The following is a 14,110-nucleotide window of genomic DNA, read 5'->3' as shown; positions in this document are numbered from 1 at the left end:
GTCATGAAACAATCAAAAAGTCATTATGGTGTATAATTAAAGTTCAGATAAAATTTTATTGGCCACGTGTAGCGAAAAATTCAGAACCGATTTTAAAAATTCAAAAGCGGTTCTTAAGATAGTTGTGATTCGTGGTAATCGGCGAATTTGATGAAACTTCGTATAATGATGGAGTCATAGTTTAAATTTACTAAATTTGATGAGACTACAAAATGATTTAATTATAAAAAGTCATCAAAGTGCAAATATATTGTAGTATTATATTCTGGTTTCAAAATATTGTAAGACAGGTAATTTACCAGGCACTCGTAACGTATTATCAAAATATTTATACAAACCTATGAGCAAATATGCTTAGATGATTTACTCGCACACACACCTTCAAACAGACAAAAATTGTTGTGACGAATTTTACAATATCAATAGTTGGAAAATCACTTCAATGAGTGATTCGTCCATCCTGTACATTTTTACACAGATGTTGTAGTTTTAAAGGTCTTCAAAATTATCATTAGTTAGGTTTTTCTTTAGTGTTCTTGAAAGCGTCTCAAAAAGCTGAGTGAATATTGATTTTAAATTATGTTCCAGTTTTTAAAAATGTTGAAGATTGTTTATTTTTTTTACTCTGTTTACAAATTCTACATTAAGATCACGTGTAAGGTTTTATTGCTTATGAACCAAGGAGCATTAATAATCTGTCTCTAAATTTTAGACTGGGCACGTTGCATTAACACAATGTTCAATTTGCTCGCGGCGCCCCGCAATTGGATGCCGTAAGTCCATATTGGTTCTATCATAATATGATGAAAAAGGTGATTGTACACTATAAGGTGTTTTAAGCTTATTTGTCGACAAAGCTTCTTTTACCATATCATTTAAAAATGCAATTAGATCATTTCTATGAACTTGAAATTAAATAAACCTTTGCTGCAAAACCAATCATCACCAAATAATTTAAAAAATGTAAAGAAACTCTACCACGGAGATAACGTTAAATTCCTATGCTTATAAATTATGTACCCAATGTACCTATCTAATTTAGTGCAATCTACCCTAGAATAGATAATTCATCACCGACATATGTATTATCATAATATGCACAAAAACATGATACATAATAGCCATTTGACCGTAGAGGTGCGGGTCGTATAGATTACTCTGCGCCCGTATCGCTCGATGTAATGTCCATGACGTAAATATGCTGCTGCCTGCCCATCGCCATCGCCAGATATGTCCGTGTCGGTGGTAGGTATCCGTATTCGTATTGTAAAGCTAAATCAATACCTGACAACATCCAATAGACAGATGTATTTTTTAGCCGACACCGATATAATATAGATACGGCAATCAAAATCTTTAATAATTCAAGAGAGAATTCGGCAGCGAGCATTTAGAGATAATTTAACTTATAAATGGTAACTGAGATTTTGTTGACCTTTAATTGATTTATGGAAGTTACTAATTGGTGGTTACATATAATTGTAACTTCTTGTTTTTTGATAAAGGTAATGTAACAACTAAAAGTGGCTTTCGTAATTTCACTTCATATTTTATGCACGAAAACTATACTGGTGCATGTCATTGTCCCTTAAAGCAAATTGGTGGAACTTTCCGTACTGCAAGTTAGAATTTTTAAATGCTCTTAAAAATTATTATAATTCTCAAAAAAAAATTTTTGAGGATTTTGAAATATTTAGAGTGGCGAGCATAGCTCTCTTGGTAGCGTGCTCGATTCACACGACAGGGATCTTCGGATCAAATCTTGTCATTGACTTAGAATATAGAGAAAAAATATGTATAGTTAATTTGAGATCAAATAAAAATTGTGTTGTTAAGTAGAATTTAAATAAAAATTAAAAAAATAGGAATAACAGAGTTCGAATAGCTGAATTGTATTTGGAGTAAGAAAAGAAATATTAGAACTGAGCTGAAATTAAAAGAAGAATGAAGAAAAAAAATGGAATGAAACTATACGTTAATTAGAGTTAGAAATTTGAAAAACAGAGCAAGAATTGAAGAAAAATAAGAAGAACAAAAAATAAGAAGAATATAGAATAGGATACATATACAGATTGAAAATGATATAAAAATTTTGATGAGATCTTCAAAAATCTTTCAAGTCGGTTGATTTATACTGACAAAATGTGGAGTAGATTTGTTTGAACTTTTTAAATAAACTTTAAACATAATAGATCTTGATACGGAACCCAAAGAATACTGATTATTATGAATTTGTAATAATTATACAAATCTCTATAAAATATCCGTTAATTTGATGATCATATGTATAATACAAATTTTTGACCGCCAAATGGCTTTTTTTAGATTATCAAAACTGCTAGATCTGCACTCCCAAAATTGTAATAAATTTTTCATTCCGTTAAGTGAAATATTGTATAAATTATTCTAATCGGATGCTACAATTCTTTGCAATTCCATAAAATGAAATTACCATTGTTTGCACTTTTTTCCCGGTACCTTCAAAACGGCTGGACCTGCTTTTGATAAAAACTAATTAGCACGTCCCATTAATTAAAATAGAATGTTATTTGAATCATTCAAATCGGCTGATCCGTGCTCTCAAAATCATCGACGATAATTCGTACCCGTATGTATACACACACAGACACTTTTTTATTATAAGATATGCCAAAATACTTAGAAACCTTTAAAACGTAAAGATATTCATTGTTGTAATTTTCCATAAGGTAGGTTATAGTAATTGCATAAAAAATCGAAAATTAAAATTTGTGCAGTTCTTTACGTTTCAGAAGTTTCTGAACATATTGGCATACCTTAGAAAAAATGGATGTATGTGTGTGCGTATTTCAAAAAAGTCATTTTTCTCAAAAATTTCAAAATTCTCTTTTAAAAAAAATTGATAGGGAAAGTTCTAGCAATTTGCACTTAAAACACAATGCCATACACCACTAATTATTTTAGGTATCTATCACAATTAAGTTAAAAAATATAGTTAATAGTGCAGATCAGAGAGTTCGTGGTGAAAATGGTACATATATTACGTTGTCAAATATCTACCTTCCGCTTTTATATATATATATATATATATATATATATATATATATATAAAAAGCGGAAGGGAGATATTTGACAACCTAATATTTGAACAGTAATCAGAAATATGTATTCTATCAACTATTGTAGAGTACATTTTACAACCTAGTGTTTCCCCAGGCAACCCAGTGGATAACCATTTTCTTTCTGATAAGATTATATTAGATATATTTCTAATGAAGAATATACATCTCAAAAATGCTCCAAGATGCTTCTCCATTTGGTATCAAATTTGAGATTTAGAATCTCTAGTAAAAATTTGATATTACTACTGCTTGAAATCTATATGGCCAAAGCAGGTATCTAACTCTAGACTAGTAGTAAATTTAACAAATTACAAAAAAATTAATATGTATCATAAATTACTATATCTAATCTAATAAAAATTATCTAGCTAGAACTATGCGTGTTTTTAGCGACTCTAAAATACATCCAAAAATTATCTTTTATAAAGATGGTTTAGTGAATTACATCAAATTATTTAACTACTGGTATAATATACAGCCTAAACTTTAGTCATTAATACACTATCGTCACCGTAAGCTGCACACGAATGTAATAGCGCATTAAACCAGTTTAATGGTTAAAACTTAACTTTATTGCAAATGAAATATTCCCGTCCCCGAATTATATGTTCACAGAATATATTTGAGCGGAACAAACGGCACTATATATATTTCAAATAATTGACTTGAGGCCAATTCAACATTGATGTAGAGAAGGGAAAGCCAAACCTTTAATAAAGGAACCTTTCTTATTGCAACATATATCAAGCGGTTGTGTCAACTTCCTGGGATAGCCCTTAATCCAGGGTTGACGTACTCGTTATGGAATATTAATTAAACTCGAAATTACCTCGGGTTTACGAAACCGATATGCTTTAACTTTGTATGATGCTAATTTTCTTGATTGGAAAGTTTGCCAAAATTTGAACTGGAGTTTGTGTTTGGAATAAACTGGTAATCCCATTATATTTATAATATTCTATATAGTATATAGTATAGTATTAGTAGATGCTAAAGTAGATGTTAGCTAAAATATTTTTTTTTAATTACAATCTGTACATGTTTCGAGGGTATTCAGTAATAGTTTTGGCATAGTTTAGTTGCATTTTGTTGGCAGTTGTCTCGTCCTAGTTGTGACATTAGAACTATACTTAACAGCATTCTTTGATTCTTAGGATAGTTTTGGAGATCTATAAACTCAAGTGAAAACTTGATATAATGCTGTCTGATATTGAGCTGACCGATGTTGGGATCAAACCCGAAAGTAGTTGCTTGTCCACGTCTTTATGGCCCTTAAGCCATGACGGCCTCAAATATCGAAAATTAGTCAATAATAAATTTGTTCTTTATATTTATTATATAACAGTAAAAACAGTAGAACTAGCAATTTGTTACAATTTGAAACAAAGTTGGCTAATTATGAGATATAAGTGTCTGATGCAGTTTTTCACTAAATATCCATTTAGTTGCCTTTTAATCAGGCTAGTGATCATATTGAAAAGCCGATTGTTAACAAGCTGATAATAAATTATACATTTTTATGTTATAGCATCTTTTTCTTATTATTTTAAATAATAATGCTTATAGCTGGGTATTAAAATGTACTTCATAAAAATGTAGATGCTCGAAATTAATTAAAGCTCATAATTTTAATTACTAAGTACAATATTCTATTCTAAAGAAGCTTTGGAAGATGTAACAACATCGTATAGAAAATTCAAAATATGATTTTACGAACATCTAAACAAAAGCAAAGAAATCGTGTTCTTCTTAAATGAAATTGAAAACAACTGATAATATATTCTAAAAACTTATTTGCATATATTTATTGCGGCTCAAAATAATATAATTTTTTAAGACAATTTTCTGGTTGTAAATGCATTTAAAGAGTTTCTCTAATGAGATATCTCTCTTCATTTCATTTAAGATCGTATGACCATTTTTTTTTAATCTTCGATTAGGAGATTCCTCACTTATTTTTTTTAAATTATTTTAATAACTTTGTTCAAGTTATTATTCATATATAGGATCTTTATGTGTAAAAATAGTTGCATGAAGAATGCTTTCAGAAATTTCTAGTTCAATTTTGCACAAATCCTCTTGAATAATTCAAATTCAATGTAGGCATAGGTGGATGCTAAAATCAATTGTCTAATTGGTCCTTAAATCTATTTTTCGTGTCAATTTTGAGAATGACATAATGGGATATTCTAATAAATTAAACTAATTATATTAATAGTTATATATAATTAGATATATAATTAGGTATATAAGAAGTTATATAATAAATTAATAGATCGTGCAAAAAAAGAGCCCACCCATCAAAAATTTGCTTCCGACGCCTCTGAGAGCGTGTATTGAAATTAAGAACTAAATGCGTTATGAACAAAATTTTATATTACATTAATAGATTAGTGAAATTATAATCAATTTTCCTGGAAGGTAAATTAATATAATTACAAAAAATTCAAGCAATTTCCTACTTCTTTGTTTTGGATAATATTAAGTTTTGTCAAAGCTTATAAACAATACATGTTCAATTGATTTTATTTTATTTAGTGGGTGTAGTGCATTTCCGTATATGGTTCCGTACACAATTTGGGCAAAATGACTATAGGCTTGAGTTAATTAAGAATACATTCGATTTATATATAACAGCATTGCGAATTCATTGGTTTTCAATAAAAATAGATCCAGTCTTTGTTTTTCAGATACAGAGGTCTGACATAACGATGGGAATATCAGAGATCAGTATCTGTTATATGTACATTAACATTAACCTGTTTACATAAAGGCGTCGTCGAAAATTACGTGCGGATAAGGCGTATTTATTTTTTTTATCAGCTATTAAACTTGTACTTGTTTTGTGCTTTTTTTGACTTTACAAATATTAACAATCAATATATATTTTATAGATTTTCATTCATTTGGTATCAATAAAATATAAATATGTGAAATTATAGAGACAACACAAACCCGGTTAACAGGTTAGGACAATTCCCTACGGCACAAGTTTTCAGTATACATTTATCCTCTATCAATCACATTTTTACCATCTCTAAGATGATTTACAGTTTCCAAGTGTCTTATTCGGCACTGTTCTAAGTTATTTTGGCATCGGGACGACTGCCGATTCTCTACGGTGCTCGACGGGTTGTTAGTGGTACCGGCTGAGAGCCCAGTTTCTGAAGTTAAACCAAGGATTAATGCTGTGTGTACGCCGATTACTCCCATAACTCCTCTCCGACCGCCTTAACGCTATCGACTGCCCGACGGCTTCCCCGCATATAGTGTTTCGGGGATCCTTCAGTATTTACATCACAGGCAGAGGTGGCCAATTTGGTAAATGACTTATTGCAATCAGGTTTAGTTATAAGAAGCAGCAGAATATAATTTCTTACATTTCTTCGTGACTTCATATAGCTAGCCAAAATATTATTTTAATTCGGCTAGAAATCAACATAATAAATTAATTAGTGGCGCAATCAAATTGTTTTTGTAACAATTTATTATATGAAAATTGTAAGTTGTATGGTACATAGTAGTTTTTTTGCCGCGTAAATTTACTTAAGAAATAATGTATTAAAACTTTCCTTGTTTATTATGATGTGTACGAATGATAAAGTTAACATTTTACTAATATTTGTATGTTTACAGTAACGACTTCTTATAAGTTGAAGATATAATTATTTGCATCAATATCAAATCAAATAATATAGTTATGCATTATAACTAATATCATAAATTAGATCAAAACTGTCAATGTACAATAAAATTTTAATATACAAGGTTATCCTCAAACTAGTTTGGATGTATGGCATCCATCTATGGGTGCTGCTAAAGTCAGTAACATACAAATAATGCAACGATTCTAAAATAAAATTCTTAGACAAGCAATATCCGCACCAAGGTATGTACCGACTTGGTTAATTCATCAAGACACCGATACACTCATAAACAGTGAAGACATTAAAAGCAGTGCCCTTAACTTCAAAAGAAAAATTGATCATAATTCAAATGAGCTGATAGCGAGTCTTTACAACACCACATATAATATAAAACTTAAAAAAACCATTTAATAGAATTAACACTCGTCTGGTCATGTAATCACAAAGTTACAAAGAACAAATCCTGATAATAAGCAGGAGAGATATCCATTTTTGCTAGAAAATATGTTTCTATTCATGTTATGCCTGCAATGGTTTTAACAAATAATCAATATTTACACAAATGACTACCACTGAATTGCCTTCCAAGTTATGAACTAGATAGTAGAAATTTGAGATTATCGCTGGGTTGTCCTCTAAAAAGATCACAAAGTTGAGATGTATCATAGCAATTGGTTTTAGAACTCCTGATTGTGATTAGTGATTGAAACAATATGAGCTTTTGTACGCATCGGATAAAAAAGTGTTAGGATTATTGTTTCGTGAGGCATCTTAATCATTTATAATTTATTAATTTTCTTTAGAATGTTATTTTTTCTGTGCAATAAATAAATCTCATGATAACGTAAAATAAAGACTGTTAACAAGAAATATTCGAATGAACCATTGATATTAGATTATTCTATTGTTACTCTCTAATTAAATTACATAAATTGATATTGTTGCTGAATGGAGCTAATATAAAAATTAGTTGTAAAGAAATCACTAAATATTGAAAATATATAAAAATTAAAAAATTACAGTAATTCCCTTTTATGTTTTATTTAAGTTAAGTATCAACTTAAGATTATGATTAACGAGTATACTCGTCATGCAAAAGTGATATAACTCTACATTGAGAAAAATACTGGTCATCAGTATAACTGATGATTCAATGTCCATTAGCGTTCACAATAATATAAAATTTTCACATCGGCCATAGTAACTTTATTAGACAATTTAGTTAATAATGTATAATGGAAACTCGTATCAAAAAAGCCAAAATTCCTGGAAATAATATTTTTGACCAAAGACTAAGCATGAAATGGCCTTCCGATCTACCAAACATATTTCAATGTATTTTTTCTTGCACATATTAATTTTGTAAATAAGACATTAAGGTCTTGATTAACAAAAATAAATTATAACAAAAAAAGCTATTTTTGACCGACCTGGATCTATATTATTTTTTTTTTGTTTTTACACTATCACGTATATCGTATATAACATGTGTCTGACTTGGCTCATATAAAAGAGTGTCAAACATCGCTGACATGACAAACCTGTTAAATTGAAAATATGTTTTTTAAATAATGCTCAAATTTAAAGATAATTCGAATATTTTGAGACTACACCGGTATAAGAAACAGTTATGAGTGGTATTTTACCTTGTGGATAAAATGATATTTTATGATATGATATATTATGATTCTGAAGACACAAAACTGTGTATATATTGTGCGCACCGCAGTTAACTGATTAAATGATGTGAAATAGCCACTAATGAAAAAAATATGCATAAACAACAGGCCTCTATTACAAATTCTTTTAAGACATTTATACTCCTAATTGCCCATCAATTGATCTCCCCTGTCCCTAGGCAATGCACGCAGCATGTTGAATGCCGGCGTTATTGAATTGTTAATTAGGCGTCCCACAACAGTCCTTCCTCTATCCGCATTGCCGTTGCCGATACCAGGGCATACCCGACTCAAATGATAAATGGATCGTTACGGATGCTAATTAATATTTATGCTAATTGTTTCGCTTTTTCGCGACATTGTTTTCTGCTACAAATTGCTACGTTGGGGGTTTCTTCAGCAAAGTTTTTAAAAGAAACACAAACGACAATTAGTGTTTTTGTTTTAAGTAAAAATTTAACGAGATTAGTAAAAAATCTATTCAAATTTTTAGTTTGTGGAAATATATTAATACATAATGCATATGTTGGTAAGTTAATTTACAGATTAATAACAAATACCAACTTGTAGTGCATAGCATCGTGTAAACAAAATTTGTACTTATTATTAAAATCTTTATAAAATATCTGATAATTTGATGTGCATATGTCTAATAAACAATTTAAACTCCCAAATACCTTTTTTATTTGATCTATAAAACCGTTGGACATGTCTTTCCAAAAATTTAACGAGTTCTTCATTCCATCAATACAAGTAGAACGTTTTTTTGTATCTTTCAAATCTTTCTCTTTTCTCCCAAAAAAACGAATTGCAATTGTTTGCACTTTTTGTCATATATCTCCAAAACGGTTGGACCTGTTTTTCTTAAAAACTGATCAGAATCTTTCCCCATCATTAGAAATCAAAATGCTTTCTGAATCATTTAAATCAGTTGATCCGTGCGCCCGAAAACGTGGTCAAATAATTGAATCCAAACATATATGCATCATTACACACACCTACTTATTTTCTCTAAGGTATGCCAAAATGTTCAGAAACTTCTGAAACGTTAAGTTAAGTTAAACTAGTGGGATGTATGGCATCGTGCCTTGAGGCAAATTGCTGGAACTGCCCGTACCGTAACGAAATGTTTGAGGAATATTGAATGTTTTCAAATAGATTATTATAAATATTGTAACATTGTATAATATTTATAAGAATTATATAAACTGAATTGCAACGTTGAAATTATTTGTTTGAAGTATATTAGAACAGAATTAAAATTAAAACTAATCTAACTAATAAATTGAATGTTTTAGAATATTCAAATCGGATACTCTGTGCTCTCAAAAACTCGATTATCTATTTTCTGCACTCTTTGCTCCGTATCTCTGTAACGGCTGGATCTGCCTTTGCCAAAAACTACTCAGCATCTCCCTATCAATAGGGATCGAATATTTCTGAACTATTCAAATCGGTTGATCCGTGCGCCTGAAAACGTGGACGAAAAAAATGCAAGCATACAAAACACACATACACACACATCCATTTTTTCTGAGGTTTCCCAAAATGTTCAGAAACCTTCAAAACGTCGAGCAATGCAAAAATTTTTGTTTTCGATTTTTGGCCTGGATTTTTGGTTTTACTATAATTATTATTTCGAAGTTAAATAATTGAAAGAAATATTTTGACCTTTACACAATGTTTACACATTTTAAAAATAATTATATATTAAAAATATTAACAAAGTTATGTTTGTAATTTTTTTAATGAATATTTAATGTGATAGTAACAAAAACTATACGTGTATATCAAACGATAAAAAAACTATTATTTGTCTAGGAAGTCACCTTGTGATTAAGAACTTGAGCTTGCACACACTAGATCCGTGTTCCATCAAAACCTAGGACAGCTCGATATCAAGCAGGATGATAATATAAGTTATAGATTATAAATTTAATTTGAAGTAAAAATCGTGTAAAATTTTACAGCCGCTGGATTTCCCTCTTAAAAAATGTTAGATTAAGATATGCAACATAAACAACTCATAGAACCTGTGGTTCTGATCGCTGATTAAATGATTTACTTTTTCAATGTTTCAATCAATGATTTTTCTTCCTTTTTTTCCTTTCGTCGACATGGATCAACTACCCAAAGACTGCATTGAGATGAAATTCGATGTAGGAAAGACTCGAGAAGTCGGCAAGAGCGCCTCAATTACGGCGTAATGAAAATCTCGGAAGTTCGGTAATTTGTTGGCGAACTGAACACGACTCAGGAATTGTCCCAAATCTTTTAATACGTGCACAAATAACCTACGGAACGATATCGACTTCTGATTTAATCAGACGATTACTGGAAATTGCTATGAATCCACTATCGTTACTTTTGAGTTCATGGGATGGAAGTTCAACTAGTTAACTAGATTTTGAAATTAAATTGCGAGAGTACTTAAAACATTTTTAACAAAGATCAGATTCACGTATTCTAGGAGGTATGATTTAATTTCTCGAGAGAGCAATCTAGCAATCAACTATTTGTTATTTTTATTAGGATAATTGTCCATTGTCTTTGGTATTTGGTTTGTTAAACAATAGTGGAATTACACTTTAGTTAGTTAAAACCCCTTTTATTTACCATATCTCCAATAAGTTGATATTATAATCCCTAGGTCTATTCGCCAACAACATAACCAGCGAGCAAGCGAACCCTAAAGGGATTTCATCGTTTGATAGTAAGCATCGGCCAGGCTATTCCATCGCGTGGTCGTTCCACCATCAATTGTTTCCCTCGACTATTAGTAAGGTCCCTTTTGTTCCTCTTATGGCATCCTTACAAACAATAATATTGTTTGTTGAGGATACCTTCCGCCGAAATAATTGTGAGAGCACGCTAAGGCGGATTGATGAACATTTAAGCCTAATAGCCAAATATGGTACTATTGTAATTGAGCTTATATGGATATATGGGTTGGTATTCAATTGCGGAGTAGGTATATGCTTATTATTCAATCAGTAGTCCTTTATTAGTTCAAGGACCAAGGAAGGCCAAAAGCCCTTTAATAATTTTCATTCCATTCCTCCATTTGGTATCAAATTTGAGATTTAGAATCTCTAGTAAAAATTTGATATTACTACTGCTTGAAATCTATATGGCCAAAGCAGGTATCTAACTCTAGACTAGTAGTAAATTTAACAAATTACAAAAAAATTAATATGTATCATAAATTACTATATCTAATCTAATAAAAATTATCTAGCTAGAACTATGCGTGTTTTTAGCGACTCTAAAATACATCCAAAAATTATCTTTTATAAAGATGGTTTAGTGAATTACATCAAATTATTTAACTACTGGTATAATATACAGCCTAAACTTTAGTCATTAATACACTATCGTCACCGTAAGCTGCACACGAATGTAATAGCGCATTAAACCAGTTTAATGGTTAAAACTTAACTTTATTGCAAATGAAATATTCCCGTCCCCGAATTATATGTTCACAGAATATATTTGAGCGGAACAAACGGCACTATATATATTTCAAATAATTGACTTGAGGCCAATTCAACATTGATGTAGAGAAGGGAAAGCCAAACCTTTAATAAAGGAACCTTTCTTATTGCAACATATATCAAGCGGTTGTGTCAACTTCCTGGGATAGCCCTTAATCCAGGGTTGACGTACTCGTTATGGAATATTAATTAAACTCGAAATTACCTCGGGTTTACGAAACCGATATGCTTTAACTTTGTATGATGCTAATTTTCTTGATTGGAAAGTTTGCCAAAATTTGAACTGGAGTTTGTGTTTGGAATAAACTGGTAATCCCATTATATTTATAATATTCTATATAGTATATAGTATAGTATTAGTAGATGCTAAAGTAGATGTTAGCTAAAATATTTTTTTTTAATTACAATCTGTACATGTTTCGAGGGTATTCAGTAATAGTTTTGGCATAGTTTAGTTGCATTTTGTTGGCAGTTGTCTCGTCCTAGTTGTGACATTAGAACTATACTTAACAGCATTCTTTGATTCTTAGGATAGTTTTGGAGATCTATAAACTCAAGTGAAAACTTGATATAATGCTGTCTGATATTGAGCTGACCGATGTTGGGATCAAACCCGAAAGTAGTTGCTTGTCCACGTCTTTATGGCCCTTAAGCCATGACGGCCTCAAATATCGAAAATTAGTCAATAATAAATTTGTTCTTTATATTTATTATTTAACAGTAAAAAACAGTAGAACTAGCAATTTGTTACAATTTGAAACAAAGTTGGCTAATTATGAGATATAAGTGTCTGATGCAGTTTTTCACTAAATATCCATTTAGTTGCCTTTTAATCAGGCTAGTGATCATATTGAAAAGCCGATTGTTAACAAGCTGATAATAAATTATACATTTTTATGTTATAGCATCTTTTTCTTATTATTTTAAATAATAATGCTTATAGCTGGGTATTAAAATGTACTTCATAAAAATGTAGATGCTCGAAATTAATTAAAGCTCATAATTTTAATTACTAAGTACAATATTCTATTCTAAAGAAGCTTTGGAAGATGTAACAACATCGTATAGAAAATTCAAATATGATTTTACGAACATCTAAACAAAAGCAAAGAAATCGTGTTCTTCTTAAATGAAATTGAAAACAACTGATAATATATTCTAAAAACTTATTTGCATATATTTATTGCGGCTCAAAATAATATAATTTTTTAAGACAATTTTCTGGTTGTAAATGCATTTAAAGAGTTTCTCTAATGAGATATCTCTCTTCATTTCATTTAAGATCGTATGACCATTTTTTTTTAATCTTCGATTAGGAGATTCCTCACTTATTTTTTTTTAAATTATTTTAATAACTTTGTTCAAGTTATTATTCATATATAGGATCTTTATGTGTAAAAATAGTTGCATGAAGAATGCTTTCAGAAATTTCTAGTTCAATTTTGCACAAATCCTCTTGAATAATTCAAATTCAATGTAGGCATAGGTGGATGCTAAAATCAATTGTCTAATTGGTCCTTAAATCTATTTTTCGTGTCAATTTTGAGAATGACATAATGGGATATTCTAATAAATTAAACTAATTATATTAATAGTTATATATAATTAGATATATAATTAGGTATATAAGAAGTTATATAATAAATTAATAGATCGTGCAAAAAAAGAGCCCACCCATCAAAAATTTGCTTCCGACGCCTCTGAGAGCGTGTATTGAAATTAAGAACTAAATGCGTTATGAACAAAATTTTATATTACATTAATAGATTAGTGAAATTATAATCAATTTTCCTGGAAGGTAAATTAATATAATTACAAAAAATTCAAGCAATTTCCTACTTCTTTGTTTTGGATAATATTAAGTTTTGTCAAAGCTTATAAACAATACATGTTCAATTGATTTTATTTTATTTAGTGGGTGTAGTGCATTTCCGTATATGGTTCCGTACACAATTTGGGCAAAATGACTATAGGCTTGAGTTAATTAAGAATACATTCGATTTATATATAACAGCATTGCGAATTCATTGGTTTTCAATAAAAATAGATCCAGTCTTTGTTTTTCAGATACAGAGGTCTGACATAACGATGGGAATATCAGAGATCAGTATCTGTTATATGTACATTAACATTAACCTGTTTACATAAAGGCGTCGTCGAAAATTACGTGCGGATAAGGCGTATTTATT

Source organism: Ctenocephalides felis, unplaced genomic scaffold, assembly GCF_003426905.1.
Source record: "Ctenocephalides felis isolate EL2017-DRISC unplaced genomic scaffold, ASM342690v1 CF-g0.4_SCAFFOLD_01170, whole genome shotgun sequence".
In the NCBI taxonomy this organism is placed as follows: Eukaryota; Metazoa; Arthropoda; class Insecta; order Siphonaptera; family Pulicidae; genus Ctenocephalides; species Ctenocephalides felis.
The sequence above is the reverse complement of the archived record's forward strand: the minus strand, read 5'-3'. Positions refer to the sequence as shown.